Genomic DNA, 17,755 nt, shown 5'->3' on the forward strand with positions numbered 1-17,755 from the left:
TTCAGATGATGAAAAAAAATAATCTAATTTCTCTCGATTTACTATTGTTGCATCCAAATAGTGTCAAAAAAGATTTAAAATTAAGATGAATACATAATCTAGTATCACGTGAATTCACAGGACAGATGTGTGGACATTATATGGAGGATAAAGCAAGTAGAGAGGCAGAAGAGCGAGTGATGGAGGTTAACAGTGGTACCACTGGTGGGGTCAGATAAGGAGGTTCATCCTGGTGGAGGGGAGGTCAAGGGTCAGCCAGGCAGCAGTAATTGAATCCTGACCAGAGAGTGGGGGGCCGCAGACCCAAAGATGAGATGGAGACAGAAGGGGGCTATGGCACTCACCTAGAGGTCACCGACCTTACAGGTGAGAAGGTCCTCGTTGTCATTAATAACAGCTGCCCCCCACCTCTCATCTGCAGAAGCTTTGAAACCTCATTGTTCCTCACTCCAAGCAGCATTAGAAAATCATAAAGGGCAGATCGGCAATCTGCCACAGAGGAACTGGGAGAGGAAAACGCTGTGAATTTTGGGGAATACTGACAAACAGTACCTTACTCCTCTACTGATAAAAAGGTCCCATGCACAATAAAAACAAAACAGGGACCCGCTCGTAGAAACACCGCTCCATAGCACTGATAGTGGTCAGAAAATGTAAGGGTTTAAGGTTATGATTACGTAGTTGCACAAAGCACTTGGTTAGATTAAGGGAAAGTTAAAAGTCTTAGTTAAATATTAAAAAAAAACTGTGACTTGGATCCTTCCATAACATTTCACTGAAACATTTCAAAACCTAAACTTAACAAAAGTGCCATTTGACAAAACAAATCAGTACCACAACAATGGAACTTCTGGAGTTGTTTTGGGACTAAAAGTCAGGATATTTCAGCCTCCTCTCTCTTTATTTTATCAGTCTCTTGTAAGGTCCCCAGTCTTATCAAAAGTGCAACACTAAACTTCAGGAGAGCACCTTTACGATAGAATATTAAGGAAAGGAAGATGTTATGGATGCAGACTGTATATTCCAAAGACATGCACATAAGGTGGTATTTCGTAGTTGAAGCCACTTAATGTCTTCGATGTTGTAGATCAGCAGAGAGCACAGTACCATTTATTATTAAATTCCGTAACACACAATCTTAGCACTTCTTGCCACTTTGGTGCAATTTGAGCAGTACTGATGCTTCTGAGACTATTAAATAAGATGATTTGGGGTACTACAGTTACTGGTTTAACATTCAGATTGATTACTGACACATATAAATGATATGCAAAGAGAATGCCAATACTCCTCAGTGTGTTCTTAAGCGCCGCACACAGTGCGGGCTGCTCACTACCTCCAAACCTGCCTATTTTTAACTCAGCCTCCCTCCCACACAGGAGTGGAGTGTGAAGTGGCTTATAAATCCACACTTCGAGGAGCCACATGGTCAAAGGAAAGTCACATGTGGATAGAAATGCATAGTCTAGGCCTAAAGACAACACAGCTACTAGATCCCCGCTGGGTAGCCAAACACAGGAGTGAGCTACAGCATGAGGAGGCAGCGGTTCAAGAGGAAACACAGCGGAATATGAAACACAAGTTTACATAATTACATAATCACATTAACACTTTTTCTGTTTAAACATAAAAATATGTATTACAATGCTACATTTTAATCAAATTAACACATGACAGAAGGTAAGATGAGACCAGACAATATTATATATAGCCTATAGAGTCTGCACACTCCATATAAATGTTCTCTGCCAGTAGCCATTTTCTGACAAATGCATTCACTTGGCCTCTAAGATCACAAATAAACAGCTCTCTGATAAACTGATAAAACGTCTGAATGCAGTCTGTCCTGAACTCTGTTTATAAAGCCTTGCACTTTCATATTGCAGTTTGGAACTGCCATGAAGCCATAGCTAACAGTAAGATGGTTCACAGTCTGATTGAAGCTTGAGGGGGGTGAAGGAATTAGTAGCAGCCTAGGGAACCATTTCTGCATTTCTCTCAACATTGAAGACTTCTTTCACTGCACCATGCTTGCGAACACAGCCGTGCTCATGTTAAGCTTATTAGTCACCCTGGATGCGATCTTGCTAGCTGAGGCTTTCAACACTTTCTAGTTGTGGCTTTACACACATACACCTACTCACTGCCATGAAAGCATTTCTGCAAATGCACATGCTCAAACACAGTAACTACCACTAACAGGTACTCTGAAGTAACATGCAGCCAGGCGCTGGGATATGAGCCTCAGATCCAGCCCGTGCTAAATGAGGCAAGAGAGAAATATTTTTGTCATGTAGTTTGGCTGCTGAGAACACAACACAGTCAAACAGGGCAAATTACAGCACTGGACTCATATCCATAATTAGTCTGTCAAGCATGTCACACACTGAAAAACATAGATCTGCTATTTTACCACCAAGTGCAGCCTATAAAAGCTAATGGTGAGCACATTCTAATTACTTCACCGGGATTTGGGAATCTAAATCAACTATTTTGATTCTAAAAGTACTACGGGGAATTTGGAGAAAAAGACAGGAAAGCAATAAAGATCTACTGGGATTAGAGGATGTTTTGTTATTGTACTATATGTGCAACTGAAAACAGCAGATTTACACGGGGCATGACATGAAATTTCAAAGTTGCAAAAGCTCATATATATATATGTGTGTTTATATATTCACATATGTATATATGTTTGTTTGTTTTTGTATTTCCCCTTTATTTTTGTGATAGTGACAGCTGGAGAAAGACCAGAAAGGCAGGAGAAACAGAGTGGATGACATGCAGCAAAGGGCCTCAGGCTGGAATTGAACCTGGTACTTGGTACGTCCTCTACCAGGTGAGCTACTGGGGCGCGATGAAGATCATATTTAACATGTGTTCTAAAAATTTAATTTTATCTGGGCCATCAGATTTTATTTTGGCAGCTATTTCGTTCTTATGGAAACCAACTGTTCCATTTTCTTATTTGGAATGAGAAGGGTGATAGCTTGAGCAAAATGATCAGTCTTGTTTATTTTAATAGGAGAATAACTGCTATTGTTGCATCTATTTTGAGACTTACTGACACCTTTTTAAGGACTAAAGACATTGTTTAAACGAAATATACGAAAGGCTTACAACACTTAGAATCATCAAGCAGCCGACACAATTCTGAAGATGACGGGATACATGCTGCCATGAAGGGAGCTTAGTTGTAAGCACTCTGACACCCATTCCTATTTGGCCATCAGAGCTGTTAAAGGTGTCAGGCCTGTTCACAGGCACTGTGTGTTTCACCAGCCAAGATGGCTTCCACATTTTTTCTATCATGATTAATTATGGTTTCTGATGGTAGTACAGTGAGAAAGTGTAAATTATTCCCACATTTTCTTGTGCCCTCCGTTCAGTCACTGTTGTGTAGGAAGATGCTATTGACGCCATCCATGGATGGCGACCAAAAGGCATCTACATGGGGTGGCAAACTCTAGTGCCTATTAAGGGGTGGAAGTGGTGGTGGGGGGTGCTTGGCGTGTGGGCTGAACCTAGTCAAGACTGCCAGTTGACAGGGCCAGATTTTCCAGTATGGAAGAGTCTTGTTTCAGTGGGCGATGCTGGGTGTTGGGAGACTGGGAGAGAGGACTGCCCAGGGCTTGGAAGCTTGAAACAGAATATTTCAAACAGACAAGCACCGTCTGTGTTCCAGTGTCACCAGCCCACCCGTCTGACAATCAGGGCCATGTCATCACACGGGCTCTGAGTAATTCAGGGAGCATTCTTATCACCTTAGAAGATGTGGCAATCTCAGACGTCAGAGCAGTCAGAGGTCCCACCAGCAGAAATAGCATTAAACGAAATACATCAAATGGTATGGAAGACAAAAACGACGTACAGTAAAAATGTTCAGCTACGGGTAAAACATTAAGAGCATGAATAGCAAAGCTCGGTGAAATGCAGCCACAATACTGTGCTTTGCTTTGAATCCTTTACAAAATCCACAATATGTCTTCAAAAACACACACTGCGCATGCAGCACCGAAAATCCTTAGTTTTGGAGAACTGGTTGAAATAAAATAATTCATCTGACAGATCATTTTGTGTATGTTGATATATTTAGCGCTGTCAGAGAGGACATCACAGAGAATGGCACTTATATCACAATGCAAAAACTGTTATCAGAGGAGGTACAGGTTTATGGTTCAAGGGCTCGTCCATTCATAGAGAACAAGCTCAGCCTCTCTGCCTGACACACTGATAAAGACAGCACAAATGAAACAGCTCCACAGCTCCATCTTTGCCTCTCCCCAAGGGAATAATATATCACCCATCTGAATGTGGCACATATTGAATCATTTCCAGCGTTGATGATTCATTTGAATAAATCAGCCTTTTTTATTTTGCCAACTTGAACTGATACTGAAATAAGGAAAACTGAAGTCACATTGTTAGATATGAGGAAGGACAGGTGCTAGAGTGTTCTATAGGACTGCTAATCCTAATCCCCTTTCAAGCAACAATTAATGACTACAGCAATAATCTTCGCATATATGTTGTTGCAATTCCTTTTTGACTGTCAACCATAACCTGCCTAACTCACGTAGACCAAATCCAGGGGGATATGTCGCTGCAGGCAGATAGGATCTTATCCTGGATTTGCATAGATAAATGCACAGCAATAATTCAAGAAGCATATGGGACAGACGTAGTTTTGACCTGAGATACATTCTGAATCTGACCATACACTATTGACAAGACCTGGTCTCAAGAGCTTAATTTTCAAATACAGCTGATCCACAGAAAGAGGTCAACATGTTATCTGCATTAGCTCGTAACAAATATCAAATATTTAAGGAGAAAAACATTAAATATGGAAGCTTCAAAAACAAAAACTTTCAATGTCTTCCACAAAAAGCTATGGATGCACAGGATCAGCCTATCGGCAAAAATGAAAAATCAGCAGCTTGTGCAATGAAAGGGTTATATCCGCATTCAAGCTAAGAGACATACTCTAACATACACAGACACAAATCCTGTTGAGCTGAGCCGAGCAGAGATACCCTACCAGCCCTCCAAGGCACAATTAGGATTTCACGGGGGGAAGAAATCTACATTCCTGCACACATGAAAAAAGTCCTTTCTCCCTCCCCACAACAATATCAACTTTTTACTCAAGGAAAAACCTGAAGCACCACTCGATAGGATTTGGACAAAGAAATAAAAAACAAAGCCAGAAAAAAATCTAAATTTAAGCTGCAGTTGTTAAAGAAAAAATATTATGGTTGAGGAAAATCCAGTCCTAAGCCTCCCAGTTCCAATCAATTTCTCCTATTCTCTGTGATATGAAGAGAAGCAACCACTCATAGTTTGTTTGAAGTGCTCGTCTGTGTGGAGCTGTGCTACGTTCAACAACATTTTGTATGGACAGCCTCAGTGCATGATTTTAACACCTGTCAGACATTCAGTCAAAGTACGAGAGGTCAAGTACCTGCCAGTCCGAACAAGGGAAGGGATAGAGCAAAACACTACATTTCATTTCATTTCATGAGGTAGCCTAATAAGTGAACACATTTACAGAAACACATTATAGTTAAATCATTATGGTACAACACATATAAGACGGTGATATATGTTCTCTGCAGGAGTAAGTAATCACTGTGTGTTGTCACTCTTTAGCAGGTTAACTGTTAGTGTTACAATGATTTCAATCAAAAATCTATTAAAATTATATTCTGTACTTTGCAGCAGAAACATTTCTTGTGAACTATATTTGTACGTTATGCAGACTTTTTGATGCAGAGCAAATTATGTCATTATCTTCTAAGGTTTGGGACATTACAGATAATAAACTGTGGTAATTCAGTGATGCAAAGGTAGACTTAAACTCTTTCTTCTGTGTATCGAGAAACATTTAAAATGACATTTTTTTTTACTATTATTGTGCGTAACGTATATTGTCATCTAGTTTAATTATTTCAGAGTAAAACAACATTGTTAAGTCAGAGGACAAAACCTTGCATTCTTTTGAATCTTTTTAACGTTCATTTCACTAATAAAGAAGTTGGATCCATATGCAGGAGACAAAAAGGTGTTAGTCAAAATTATAACGTCTTGTGCTGGACCAAGTATCGGAGGCCAGACAGTCCAAGAGCTGCTGAACCCGGTAACAATGGTTCAGGAGGAGAGGAAGGGGACGGAGGGCAATAATGCACAGGTTTCAGCGAGGAAACCTGAAAATTTGGACAAACCTACATTGCCATTGCCAGTGCAAGCCTGTAGGTTACCAGATAGATGTGTTAGGGAATCCTGAAGGGGCCAGAGAAGTGATAGTCTTATGGAAGACTATCATACTGAGAGAAAGCATCAGCTTTCTGATTCTTAGAACCAGGCTGGTAGGACAGAGTTAAGTGAAAGTGGCTGAAAACAAGTTCCACCTCACTTGAAGTGAGTTCAGTCGCTTGGCCTCCCTGATGAAGACAAGGTTCTTGTTGTATGTCAAGATAGCAGTTGGCTAGGTAGTGCCCTCCAGCCAGTGTCTACACTCCTCCAATGGCAGCTTTAGGGCCTGCAAAGCCTGGATAGCAACATTGTAATTCCTCTCTGAAGGGATTTTCCTGCATAAAATGCAAGGTGCAAACGGTTGTCCTTCTCTGATACCTGAGACAGACGGTTCCCACTGCCAGATCAGGAGCGTCCATCTCAACGACAAAGGAGCGGTCAGTGTCAGGGTGGACCAGGATTGGTGCTGATGACAATTTACTTTAGAGATGGTCAAATACTTTCTGGGCCTCTGGAGTCCATTGTAGGTTCCTTAGGAAACCCTGAGTCAAAGCTGTAACGGGTGCTGCAACAGATCTAAAATTTTGCAGGAATTAGCAATTAAAATTGGTGAACCTCAAAAAACGTTGCACATTTAGTGTGGTAGGTTGAGGCCACCCCATACACTGCCTTTACTTGCCTGAATCCATCTGAATGCTTGAAGAGAAGATGATGCCCAGAAAGACACACTGGTGGTGTGGAAGTCACATTTGTCCCGCTTCACTGCAAGATGATGCATCAGTTGCAAATGTTGCACATGTTTCTCAAGATTCTTTGAATTCCTTGAAATGTCATCCAGGTAGACAAGCAGAAATCTGCAACATATATCCCTGAGAATATTATTAACAAAGCCTTGAAAGACAGCTGAGCATTTGCCAACCTGAAAGGCATGACCAGATACTCAATGACCACTGGAGATGTTGGTATTATACAAAATTGTGCAAATCCAGATTAGCGAACACTGTGGCTTTATGGAAATAAGAGGTAAAGGGTATATGTTCTTGAATGCAACCTTGTTGAGGCCATAATGATTAATAATGATTAATGTGGGGACACTGTGCCCAGTCCTTTTTTTTCCCTGAAGAAAAACCCAGATCTATGTAAGCCTCTATGGCTGTGGACTCTGTCTTAAAGAAGGAGAACAATTTCTCTTTTGGTGGCAGGTCTCCAGGGAAGAAGTTGAGGACACAGTACAAAAGCCCTTGTGGCTGCAGAATGGTAGCTCTCTGCTTGTCAAAGACCTTGCGCAGGTGATGGTATTCTGGACGTAACCTGGAGAGCTCAGAGGGATAACAACAAAGCATAAGTCACCCAAGGAGAGGAGAGAAGCTGTAGCCCAAGAAAACTGAGGACTGTGGAGAGATAACCATGGGTAGCCATGACTGAAAGGATTCAAGAGAGAATGAAGAGGGTAATGTATTCTTGGTGACTCTCTTGCATGGTTAAAGGTAAGAAACCTGACTGCACCTGAGCCAACAGGCCATCAACAGCCTGAGCTCTCAGCTTTGTGAAACACTTGGTTAGGGGAATAGACAGACTCAGTGTCACCCCATCCTCTGGTGACAACTGGTGTTTCCCAACAACTCAGAACACTGAGAACGGAAGTGTCCCTCCTCTCCACAATAGAGGTATCCTCCCTGTTGCATGCAGCAATCTCTCTCACTCTGGGAAAGCCTGATGCTACCAAGTTTCATAGGCTCCTCATTCGGAGGTGGTAATTCGGGTAAGGAGCCTCTTGGTGCTGAACTCTGAAGTCTCTGCTCGCTGCTCTGGTCTTGAATCCTGTTGTCGATTTGGATAGCCAGTCACACAAGTGACTTCAGATCATTTTGGGGAAATGATCCATGCACACCAACTCATTCTTCACCCTATCAGCCATGCCATGGTGAAAGGCCACAGACAGGGCATCACTATTCCCATGGGTCTCCGAAGCTAGAGCGCAAAACTCTAGAGCATATTCAGCAGCTGTACAATTCCCTTGAGACAAAGCAAAAAGCCACCTAGGTGCACATCGTCTAGCAAAAGCATGCTTGAAAACATTCTTAATCTCTGCAGAAAAAAGGAAAAAACTTGCTGTTTCCATTGAGCAGTAGCCCAAGTCAGAGCTTTGCCCGACAGCAGTTAAATTACATACACTACCTTGGCTTGCTCAGTTGTCAAATGTAATGGCTGTAGTAGTAACTAAAGAACACTAAAAACCTCCACACAGGCCTGGATTGCTAGTGTACCATTGGGTAGCTGGAATCATGGGTTTGTGAAACCTAGGACTGGTTCCAGGTGGAAGAGGAGCAATTAGCCACAATGGTGTTGGGTCTCCAGGAGGATGGACTGCAGGTGCGTCTCTGAAATGGTCTTAAAGTCTCTAAAACTGCAGCCATTTCCGGAAAGGCATGGCGCATCCCAAGCATGGCTCCTTGATTGGCAACCGCTTCACATATTTTCTCATGATTGGCTTGTTTTTGTTGTAATGTTTGTTTTACTCAAAAGAAGAAGTTGGACTGAATGTGGGAGACAGAAGACATCACAAGGTCTTTACCTGAAAAGGTTTCGAGGCAGTAATAGAAATTAAGTAAACCTCTCAGGAACAAAATAAACAGTGGCAAGGCTATAAAAACTAAAAAGGCTAGAGAGTACCTGTGAATAGAATGAGACAGTGTCACCTAGCAGAATAAAAAACAAGCACTGAGCAACAAAAACTAGGGCTACAAATTCAGTGCTTAACAAGATCGGGTTCTGGTGTCATGCAGACTTCTTCTCCACTCTCTGTGCTGCTGGTCAGCCCCACTACCTGCTGCCACCCTCTGTTCTGGCTGACCCATGACAGATCTGGGATAGAACACTGTAAATGAAGCCAGAAAAACATAACTGAAGAGTCCGAAACAATCAATTGATTATCCGATTTATTATAATTTAAGTAATTTTTCAAGCATAAATAACAAATATATCTCTTTTAAAGATTAAAAAAAAACATTTAAGCAGTAATCGAGCCAAAGATGGTGAAAAAGTACGAAAACCTGCTATGAACAGCAGCATTAGTAAGCTACAGAAGTCATTATGGCATTATGTAACACAAGAAAACTAAACCAAAGCAATGCACACAGCACATTGAAGATGAACTTGAATATTCTCTAAATACTACAGACTTTTAAAAGTTTTGTGGTCAAACTGAAGTACTGACATCCTTGACAAAAGTGGTACATTGCTTTTGCTTTGACTGCCTTAATTTGGTAAATGATAAAATAATCCTTCCCCCAAACCTCTTCTCTGTTTATCATAAAAAAGATATGTATTCATGAAATAAAACAAGAATATTTTTTAAGATTGTTTTTGAAATGCCTTTATATTTTAGGCAACTCTTTAAGCTTTTATCCAAATAAAATAAATGATGCTTGTAGCATGGCCACATTTACTTTGACCCCATCATGTCTGATTTAACTTTGACAGACATGAAGCTAAATACCACGAAGACAATAAATGGACTCAGGCTTCAGCTACAATGAATATCTCCAAGTTTAAATTTACAGTTCTACTGATGTGATCTGGCAAGGCTAATGCCCTAAAGCACATCCATAGAGCATTATGCCAAATAAGGACATTAGCAGTACTTGAGTTTGACCAAGACCTTTCAGCTGCCCGGCCTTTGAAGTGGTGTTTTAAGGAAAAACACATTGTAACCGTCACTACTGATTCTCAGATTTGTGTCGCGACTGAAGAAAAGGTTAAGCACATCGTCTATCTGAAAATGCCCAAATCTGCAGTCAGGCATAAAGTTGGCACCCAGATAAATCATGCCATCACTGTGCTTCAGTTTTCTCATTATCCATACCTCTCATGACATTCACAGAAAGAAACAAAGCATCCTGCCAACACCTACTCTGTGAGAGAGCTCTTTCAGTTCAGCTCAAAAGCTGAGAGCTCCAAACCTCCACACCACAGTGTGGGCAGTTCTGGCAGAGCCATGTGCCTAAGAACACTGACTGAGTGCAACAGTTGGACTAATAACAGAACAAAAAAAATAAAATGGACGCACAGCGGGGACAGCCACAGCTCCACAGCTGAGAAGCAGGTTGACTTCTGCCCACCTTTCTCTTATTCAAGAGCGGAAAGATGTCCACAATGCCTCTCAGGTCTTAGTGCCATGAGGGGCGGTGAGCTCGCAGCTTCAGCCACTTCAGGGTAAAGCAAATCACTTTAATATGTTAAGAAGATTAAGCTGGATAAATGTCTAGATACATTTTTTGAAAAGCCACGTAAATCTGTAGTGTTTTTATTTGGGGAGGGGCGGGATGTGAGTCAGTTGAGACGATCAACACAAACCCACCAAAATGCAACGCGATTGGCTAGGGAAAATTGGGCTTATTTGAGATTTTGCATTTTAAGCTTCTTGAATCTAAGACCATCCCACCTCTTTCTTATTATTTTTAACACCAACCTTTGGGACAACAAAACTATAGAAAAAAACACTGGTCACATGTGCCACTGCTCTCTCGGCTTAGACTTAAGACTCGTAAACAAAGAAGAAGAGGAAGAGGTTAAAGTTGAAGGTATCTAAAGTGAAGTACTTGAAGGGCTTTCAGGATCTCTGTGCATTTTTCAGGTAAATCGTTCAAGTCAAATTAATTAATTGAAGCAAGTATATTCTAAATACAAAATGGATGGCTGACTTTTTTTTCTATCTTAAGAATTAGCAATCTGAGGGTGTCCGCCTGTCAGCTCGCTGTGCTAGAAATTGAGTGTGAAAACGAAAGGGAGAAATGGAACAAATAATGTAAAGGGATTAACAAATCATTTGCATAACATTTTCTCTGCTTCCAAACTACAGGATCAGGAAAATGACAAGGAAGGCAGTTTTATCATCCCCTGTTCTCAGATCAATCAACACATCAATGGACCCCTGATTGCCGCTACCATTAGCGACAGCCTTATAATGGTAATATATCTTAAAAAACAATAAAAAAAACAAGCAAACAAACAAAAAAACAGGCCGACGACGGAACTAAACAAGTTGCGAGAAAATGGAATAATCTGATGGAAAAACATTCTCCAAAGAAAAACTTGAATAGAGTGCATCTTTGAAAAGATACTTTACTTTCAGTGTGCCAAACGTGTATTAACCTGTTTTTCTTAACACTGTCTCTCCATCCAGAGTTAAGACAATAAGACCACTGGGGAGATGAAGGGGATGGCATTATGGAGAGTTAAGCATTGTGAGCAGCCCTGAAGCTGTTCCTAAAGAAGGTGAATCAGAGGATTGGGACACAACTGTAACTAAACCCTGTGCCTGACCACAAATGAGAAGCACAAAACATTTTGGGCAAAATGCCACTAAGCCAAGCATCTGGGTCTTAAGTAAACTTCACGTGATCACTTTTAACTTTGTGATTACTTAGTTCTAAAAGAAAAGAGGCTGTCAAAGAAAAAAAGTCAATTACCTCCGTTTCAAACATAAGCGCCACAGTAATCCTATCTGTAAAGTCCTGAGGAGTGTCTACATTAAAACACTTTTTATTTCATTTAAATTACTACACAGCTAACAATCTAAATGGAAGTTTATATTTCAATATCTGTCCTGAACTTGATCACAAAGGAAGAAGCTTGTAAAAAAAAAAACTTGACATCAAGAGATGGAAGGCCCAGAGATTTCCTGAGATCATACAACACTCAACACAAGAAGGCAAAATGAAAAAAGCACAAAGCAGCTCAATATTTTTTCAAGATGATATTTTTGGGATCATGAGGCTGCAGACATCTCCCCACTGGACAGATCACATTAATAAAAGGTACAAGTTTCTTACTGTGCCAAAGTGCGACCGAGTCGGCTCCAGATCTTACAATGATTCCCTGGTAAATGTTAGGTTTCTGTGGCTCATATAAATAGAAATTTAATCTTGTATGTTTGTCTAAGTATCCACAGCAGCAGATGCACTACCCATGCAGATTATGAATCTCTGTTTGAACAGAACTTGCCGTCAATGTATATGAACTGACAAGATAGAATTTCTGTGTGAATACTGAATTATAATCAGGAGGCACAGGTTCAGGCGGTATTTTTATTAAAGACCCGTTTCTTCTCTAAGTCTTTGCTATTGCCTCTGTGCTGAAGCCTCTTTGCAAATTTAGATCTAATTAATGAATTTCATAATTGCCATGTGTAGTACCAGGTGGGAAATTTGCACATGATTCTAACGTGGAAATTAACTTGTGCACATTTTCTTGGAAATAATGAATAGCTGCATATTTATTTCTTCAGTTTGCTATGTAAAAAAAGTTGACCCCTCTATCGGTACTAGAACAGCTTCTATATATTAAAGCAAATAACCTCAGCTTAAACATATCAGGGTCGGTTGAGTAGGCTTTACATGTTGAACCACCTCCTTTTCACAGAGCTTTTGTGAAACGGTGAAAATGTATCATTTTCTTCAATACCGCTGCTTGCATAGAAACCTGACCATTGTCATCTGTAAGAGCATCCCAGAGCTTCCTTAATCTGTTCTTATCCTCCCATTGATAATACAATACATTTTCACGGTAATTGAAATCATATTTTACTCATAGGCACAGAGTAAAAGTATTGCTGCCTACGCTCTTAGACCAAATGTAAGGTGAAGGAATACCATGCTATTGCAACAAGAGGGTACAAAAGGGTAGCTTCAAAAAACAAAATAGGTTGTCAGTATACAAGTGAAGGCATGGGTGAGTGGAGGGAAAAAGGAAACAGGAAAATGAGGTGTGAGAAAAAAGAAAATATATAAATACTGGTTATGAGACATAAATGTGTCAGGTGCAATCTCACTTATGCATGAGAGACATTTGCACATATCCTTCAGTCCTGCCAACTGAGGGCAAATCTGAAACCTTGTGGCAGACCAGCCTGTAAGAGCACTTGTGCACCTGTAGTGGTCTGCATGCCACACACATGCTTCACAAGGTGCAAATTATTCGTCGTCTGTGTGGAAAGGTGGCTTAGGAGGTTTATTGCCTCTCTTCATTCCACTGAATATGCATAATCAATCCAGGGCTCCTGGTAGCAGAAGGTTGTAATTCTTTCCTCTTCAGAAGCTCGCATGAATCATATATGTTGTGTAGTAATGGGCAATGACTGAATGGAGCGGGACACGGGTCAGCTTAACAGGGTGTTATAATGACAAAGGGGAACATTAGCTAAGGAAATAAACTCCCTGAATCTCGGCCAAACACGCTTATTTAATCCAGCAGAGCCAAAAACACCCACCTGATGACACTGAATATGCAATTAGATGGATATTACAGAACATGTTTCACTTGTTGACCCTTGCTGTCACATGAAGGCTCAAGGAAGTGCCTTGTCTCTTCATCTTCGCTACATGGAGGCCGTCGCCTATTGGAAAAAAAAAATCCCTACCTATCTGTGCTCTCACATTCCCAACATGAAGACCTATCAGGAATCCTGCATGGGTGGACATGTAGGCTTTCCTAGGAATGACAGGGTCTGCTAAAGAGGAACCCCACCCTCGCTTTCTCCAGCATGCCAACACAGAGGAGAGTGGGCAGCGCTGAGACGGCAGCCTGCCGTGGGCACTGCCAGGCTTAAAGCTGCCCTGTCGTCATCAGAGGCTTGCAGAAAAGAACGCTGAGATTCACCAAAAAAAAAGAGGAGGGGGATCGTTGCATTTAAATCCTCTCTCAACGCCCCCACATGTTTTAGCAAAGCATAAAAATCATTCACAGAGAGAGAGAAAGCGAAAAAGAAAAAGATAGAGGGAAATAGAGAGGTAACAGCTATTAGCAGCAGTAAGCAAGCTCAAGAGATCATAGTGAGGCAGCTCTAATCGCAGTAATGGTTTAAACCCTCATTCCATCCACCAGATGCAAGAAATGTCTACCCAAAAACAAGGCTTTGAAATCCCCCATGTCTAAGAATGTGCCCTGTGGCTATGGTCCTTACTGAAAAAAAAAACAACAACTCCAAAACTGTCTCCACTTTTGGAATAACTATGAGGTTAAGACAGCTTCTGTGGCCTGCATTGTTTACGCCGACTACATCGAGGAAAACGAGAGATAATTATTTTAAATAATATGTAGCGTGGATTAATCTCAGTGATCTCAGCTGAGAAATCAAACAGAAGAATACTCTCATGGATGCACATGAGACCCAACTCTCTGCCCTCTACAATAAATAAGTTAATAAGATAATTAATTGAAAAATACTAGGGGCATCACTTTTCATTGAGGTGGCTTAATTTGGATAAATGTGCACTCATGTCATGGGAAAAGGGAATTTTATCCAGGAGCAATACAGGCATTAGTGATAGATACATATGCATATATATATATATATATATATATATATATATGCATCTGCACAACTGTATTGTCAAATTACTCTGTATGCATTACATGCATATTGCTCACAAAATGCATTAAAAGCCCAATTAAACATGAAGCTTATGATGGTTTAGGAAGATGGAAACTTAAACATTCTTGGGCTGCAAGTGCCAAAAGCACACCTGAATGAACTGCCATGTATCCAAATATATACACATCTTTTTAATCCTTACTAGTTCAGGGGTCTTTGGTTGTTTTGGGAGTTGTCTTAATTTTCACTCTTCTTTTATTCTTTTCTGCAGGCAAAGCTTTATCTGACAGGCTTTCTTTCCTTTGGCCAAGTTCGCTGGTTTTCCAAAGAGCCTCTATCAACAAGAAAAAATGAAAACAAAATTCCTAAAAGCATTTTGGCATTTAAAGCAGATAATGTTGAACTAAGACCCTGAGAGTCTAGATTTTATACAGGACAAGGGGTTGATACATCCTTTTGATATTTTGAAACTGCATCTGCATCTTTACTAAACAACTAATAATTAACACAGTAATGCTGTTGCAGTCTGTGCAAAAAGATCTTTTGTGCAGGTATCAGGATTTTTCCAAAAGTGAAATTTTACGATGATCAGTGCCAAACATTTTTTATTAATATAATTCAAGAGTGAGCTGACTTCTTGACCTCTGAGGCCCCATTTTAAGAACACAATAAGATGATTTTAAAAGTTGAATCTTTCAATTACAGCTTGGCTTGGTGTCTTCAAAGACACTTTATGCTGCCAGGTGTCAGTAAATATCAAATATAAGAGTTGGTTTGGAAAACCAGGACAGCTGACAGACAGATGACAGCTTTACATTGGCACTGCTGAGCATCTGAGCTACTTTCCTAATCCAAGTCCAACTTCCAGACATCAAATTCTGACTGGGACCATTGTTACCTGGCTGTGTCAGGAGTCATTTGAACAGTACATGTGTCAAACATAACATCTCTTCAGTGGTTTGGTTTATACAAACAGGCCACTTTTGAGTTAACATATTAGTGTTTTGTCTGACATTTTGATTGTTTGACAATTATTCTTGATATCGCTGAAGTTAACAGATACTTCTGGTTCCTACTACAACCCGGATTCCAAAAAAAAGGACTCTGAGTAAAACATGAATAAAAACACATGAACTGTGTTTACTGACGATTTTAGTGTTCCTGAGCCCATGTAGCAACATCCTTTATACAATCATGTGTTCACAAAGTGGTGAACCTCGCTCCATCCTTGCTTGTGAATGACTGAGCCTTTCCAGGATGCCTCTTTCATAATATCATCACCTGTTACCAATCAACCTGTTTACCTGTGAAATGTTCCAAACAGGTGTTTTTGGAGCAACTTTTCCAGTCTTTTGTTGCTCCTGTCCCAACCAAAGTCCTTAAACTATTAAAAGTATTAACCTTAATTTAAGACACTAATCATGTCCTCTGTAATTTTTATTATCAATAATTTTGTATATTACAACTGCAGTTCAAAAAAACTATAAGTCTCATTTCAACAAATGATAGTGATCATTTTTAGCTCTGCATGGGTATAACCCATTTACTTGGTGTTGTTGAACATTTACTGTAACCAAATTCTAATCGGACTCATAATGTGCATTCTCCTTGAATCACCAACTTCATCCTTCAGCGCAAAACGTTTCTTTCGATATATTGTACAATCATGGTACAGCATTTGAAATCCGTAACAGGAAATGAATCAGATGACAGTTTCATTTTCTACTGTTTTTATTTGTAGACTTCAAAGGTTAATTTATTCATAAAACTAAGTCTGTGTATTTTAAAACTTACATGCCGACCTTCAGCAATCTGTACTTCACACTTACTACAACAATTTCTAAACATGATCCCATCAAAGAATATTGTCAGGTCTGTTCAATTTCCAATCCTTATTATCACTTTGCACTAACTTTATTTATGAAATTGTAACCAAGTCACATTGTTCTAGTTTAGTCCCATTAGCCAATACATATCCCACTTTCTTCGAACCGTAGATGCTTTTGAGGCTTCTGAATGTAATTAGGATTTCTAAAAATGCTCCATCAACACACATGCCAGGTTTTGCTAACACATAAGTTCAAGTGGTGAATCGCTGCTCTGAAGTTTGAACACAGAAATCTGCAGTTTCTGTGGCCCTTTGCTTTGTTTTTGGTTATGAGCACCTATTTAGAGGCGGGTTTATGGGACTACTGCCCATTGCGCTCCATTACAATTACTCAGCAGGCATGCATCCCGTCCCAGTAATGAAGTGGGTGTTACTGTGGGTGGATTTGAGCAAGAGCGGCCACCATTCTGTATTCCTACTACTGGGTACAAGGGCTGAGTGGCAGAGAATAGCAGCAGTGCTGGCAGCATGGCACGGTGACAGAAAGCGTGGTGGACCAGCAGACCAACCAGAGAACCACAGGCAACAATCTGATCCTTCAATAGTGCATGTTTACTTAAGTGTCAAGAGAAATGGAGAATTACATTTCAAAGCCCAGTAAATAAAGTTTGTATTGATTTAATCCAACATGTAATCTGTTTTGCTGTCTGACACTGATTCTGGCAATAAAAGAGAATCATGTAAGACAGCATTATAGATAATACGACCATAGATCAAATGGAGTTTGGGCAAGAGAAGGGCAATAGATCATGTTCAAGCTAGACTGCTTAGCTGTGGAATTCATAAACTACCTCCTAAATCGAGGTGGCGTTCAATTTAAGTTTTCAATTTACAGATATAGGATTTGGTGTGCGCTTGATGTAATTTCATTGTCAACTTCAGCAGGGGTTCTGTGGATATGGAACTGCATCTCTCTCAATTTGTCGCTCAACAAGAAAACCACACTGAACACGACCCACTTCAAAATACACATATAAATAAAGGAATACTACACGGATCATCTGAATAAATCTTTGTGATGATTTTCTATCTGGCATGACAAGAGGAAATATTTTAAGAGGAACATGGAACACGTCATTTAAGCCCTACTTCATGTACCGTCGACCTATTTTCAAAACTTGTTTTTCTCTTCAGTTTCTGCGCTGTAAAAGTTATTTAAGGGAGGGAACATTAATGTCATTCTTTGTTTTATCATCAGCACTGCATTTTTATATATTTTAAATCATGTTTAACACAAG

The 17,755-nt window shown here is 40.2% G+C and overlaps 1 protein-coding gene across 1 annotated transcript in view; it reads right to left on the bottom strand.

Moving 5' to 3' along the window:
* Positions 1 to 17,755, bottom strand: part of LOC121606696 (phosphatidylethanolamine-binding protein 4) — a 56,564-nt gene that overhangs the window by 35,886 nt on the left and 2,923 nt on the right. The window lies entirely within an intron of this gene.

Source organism: Chelmon rostratus, chromosome 5 (assembly GCF_017976325.1).
Source record: "Chelmon rostratus isolate fCheRos1 chromosome 5, fCheRos1.pri, whole genome shotgun sequence".
NCBI lineage: Eukaryota > Metazoa > Chordata > Actinopteri > Chaetodontiformes > Chaetodontidae > Chelmon > Chelmon rostratus.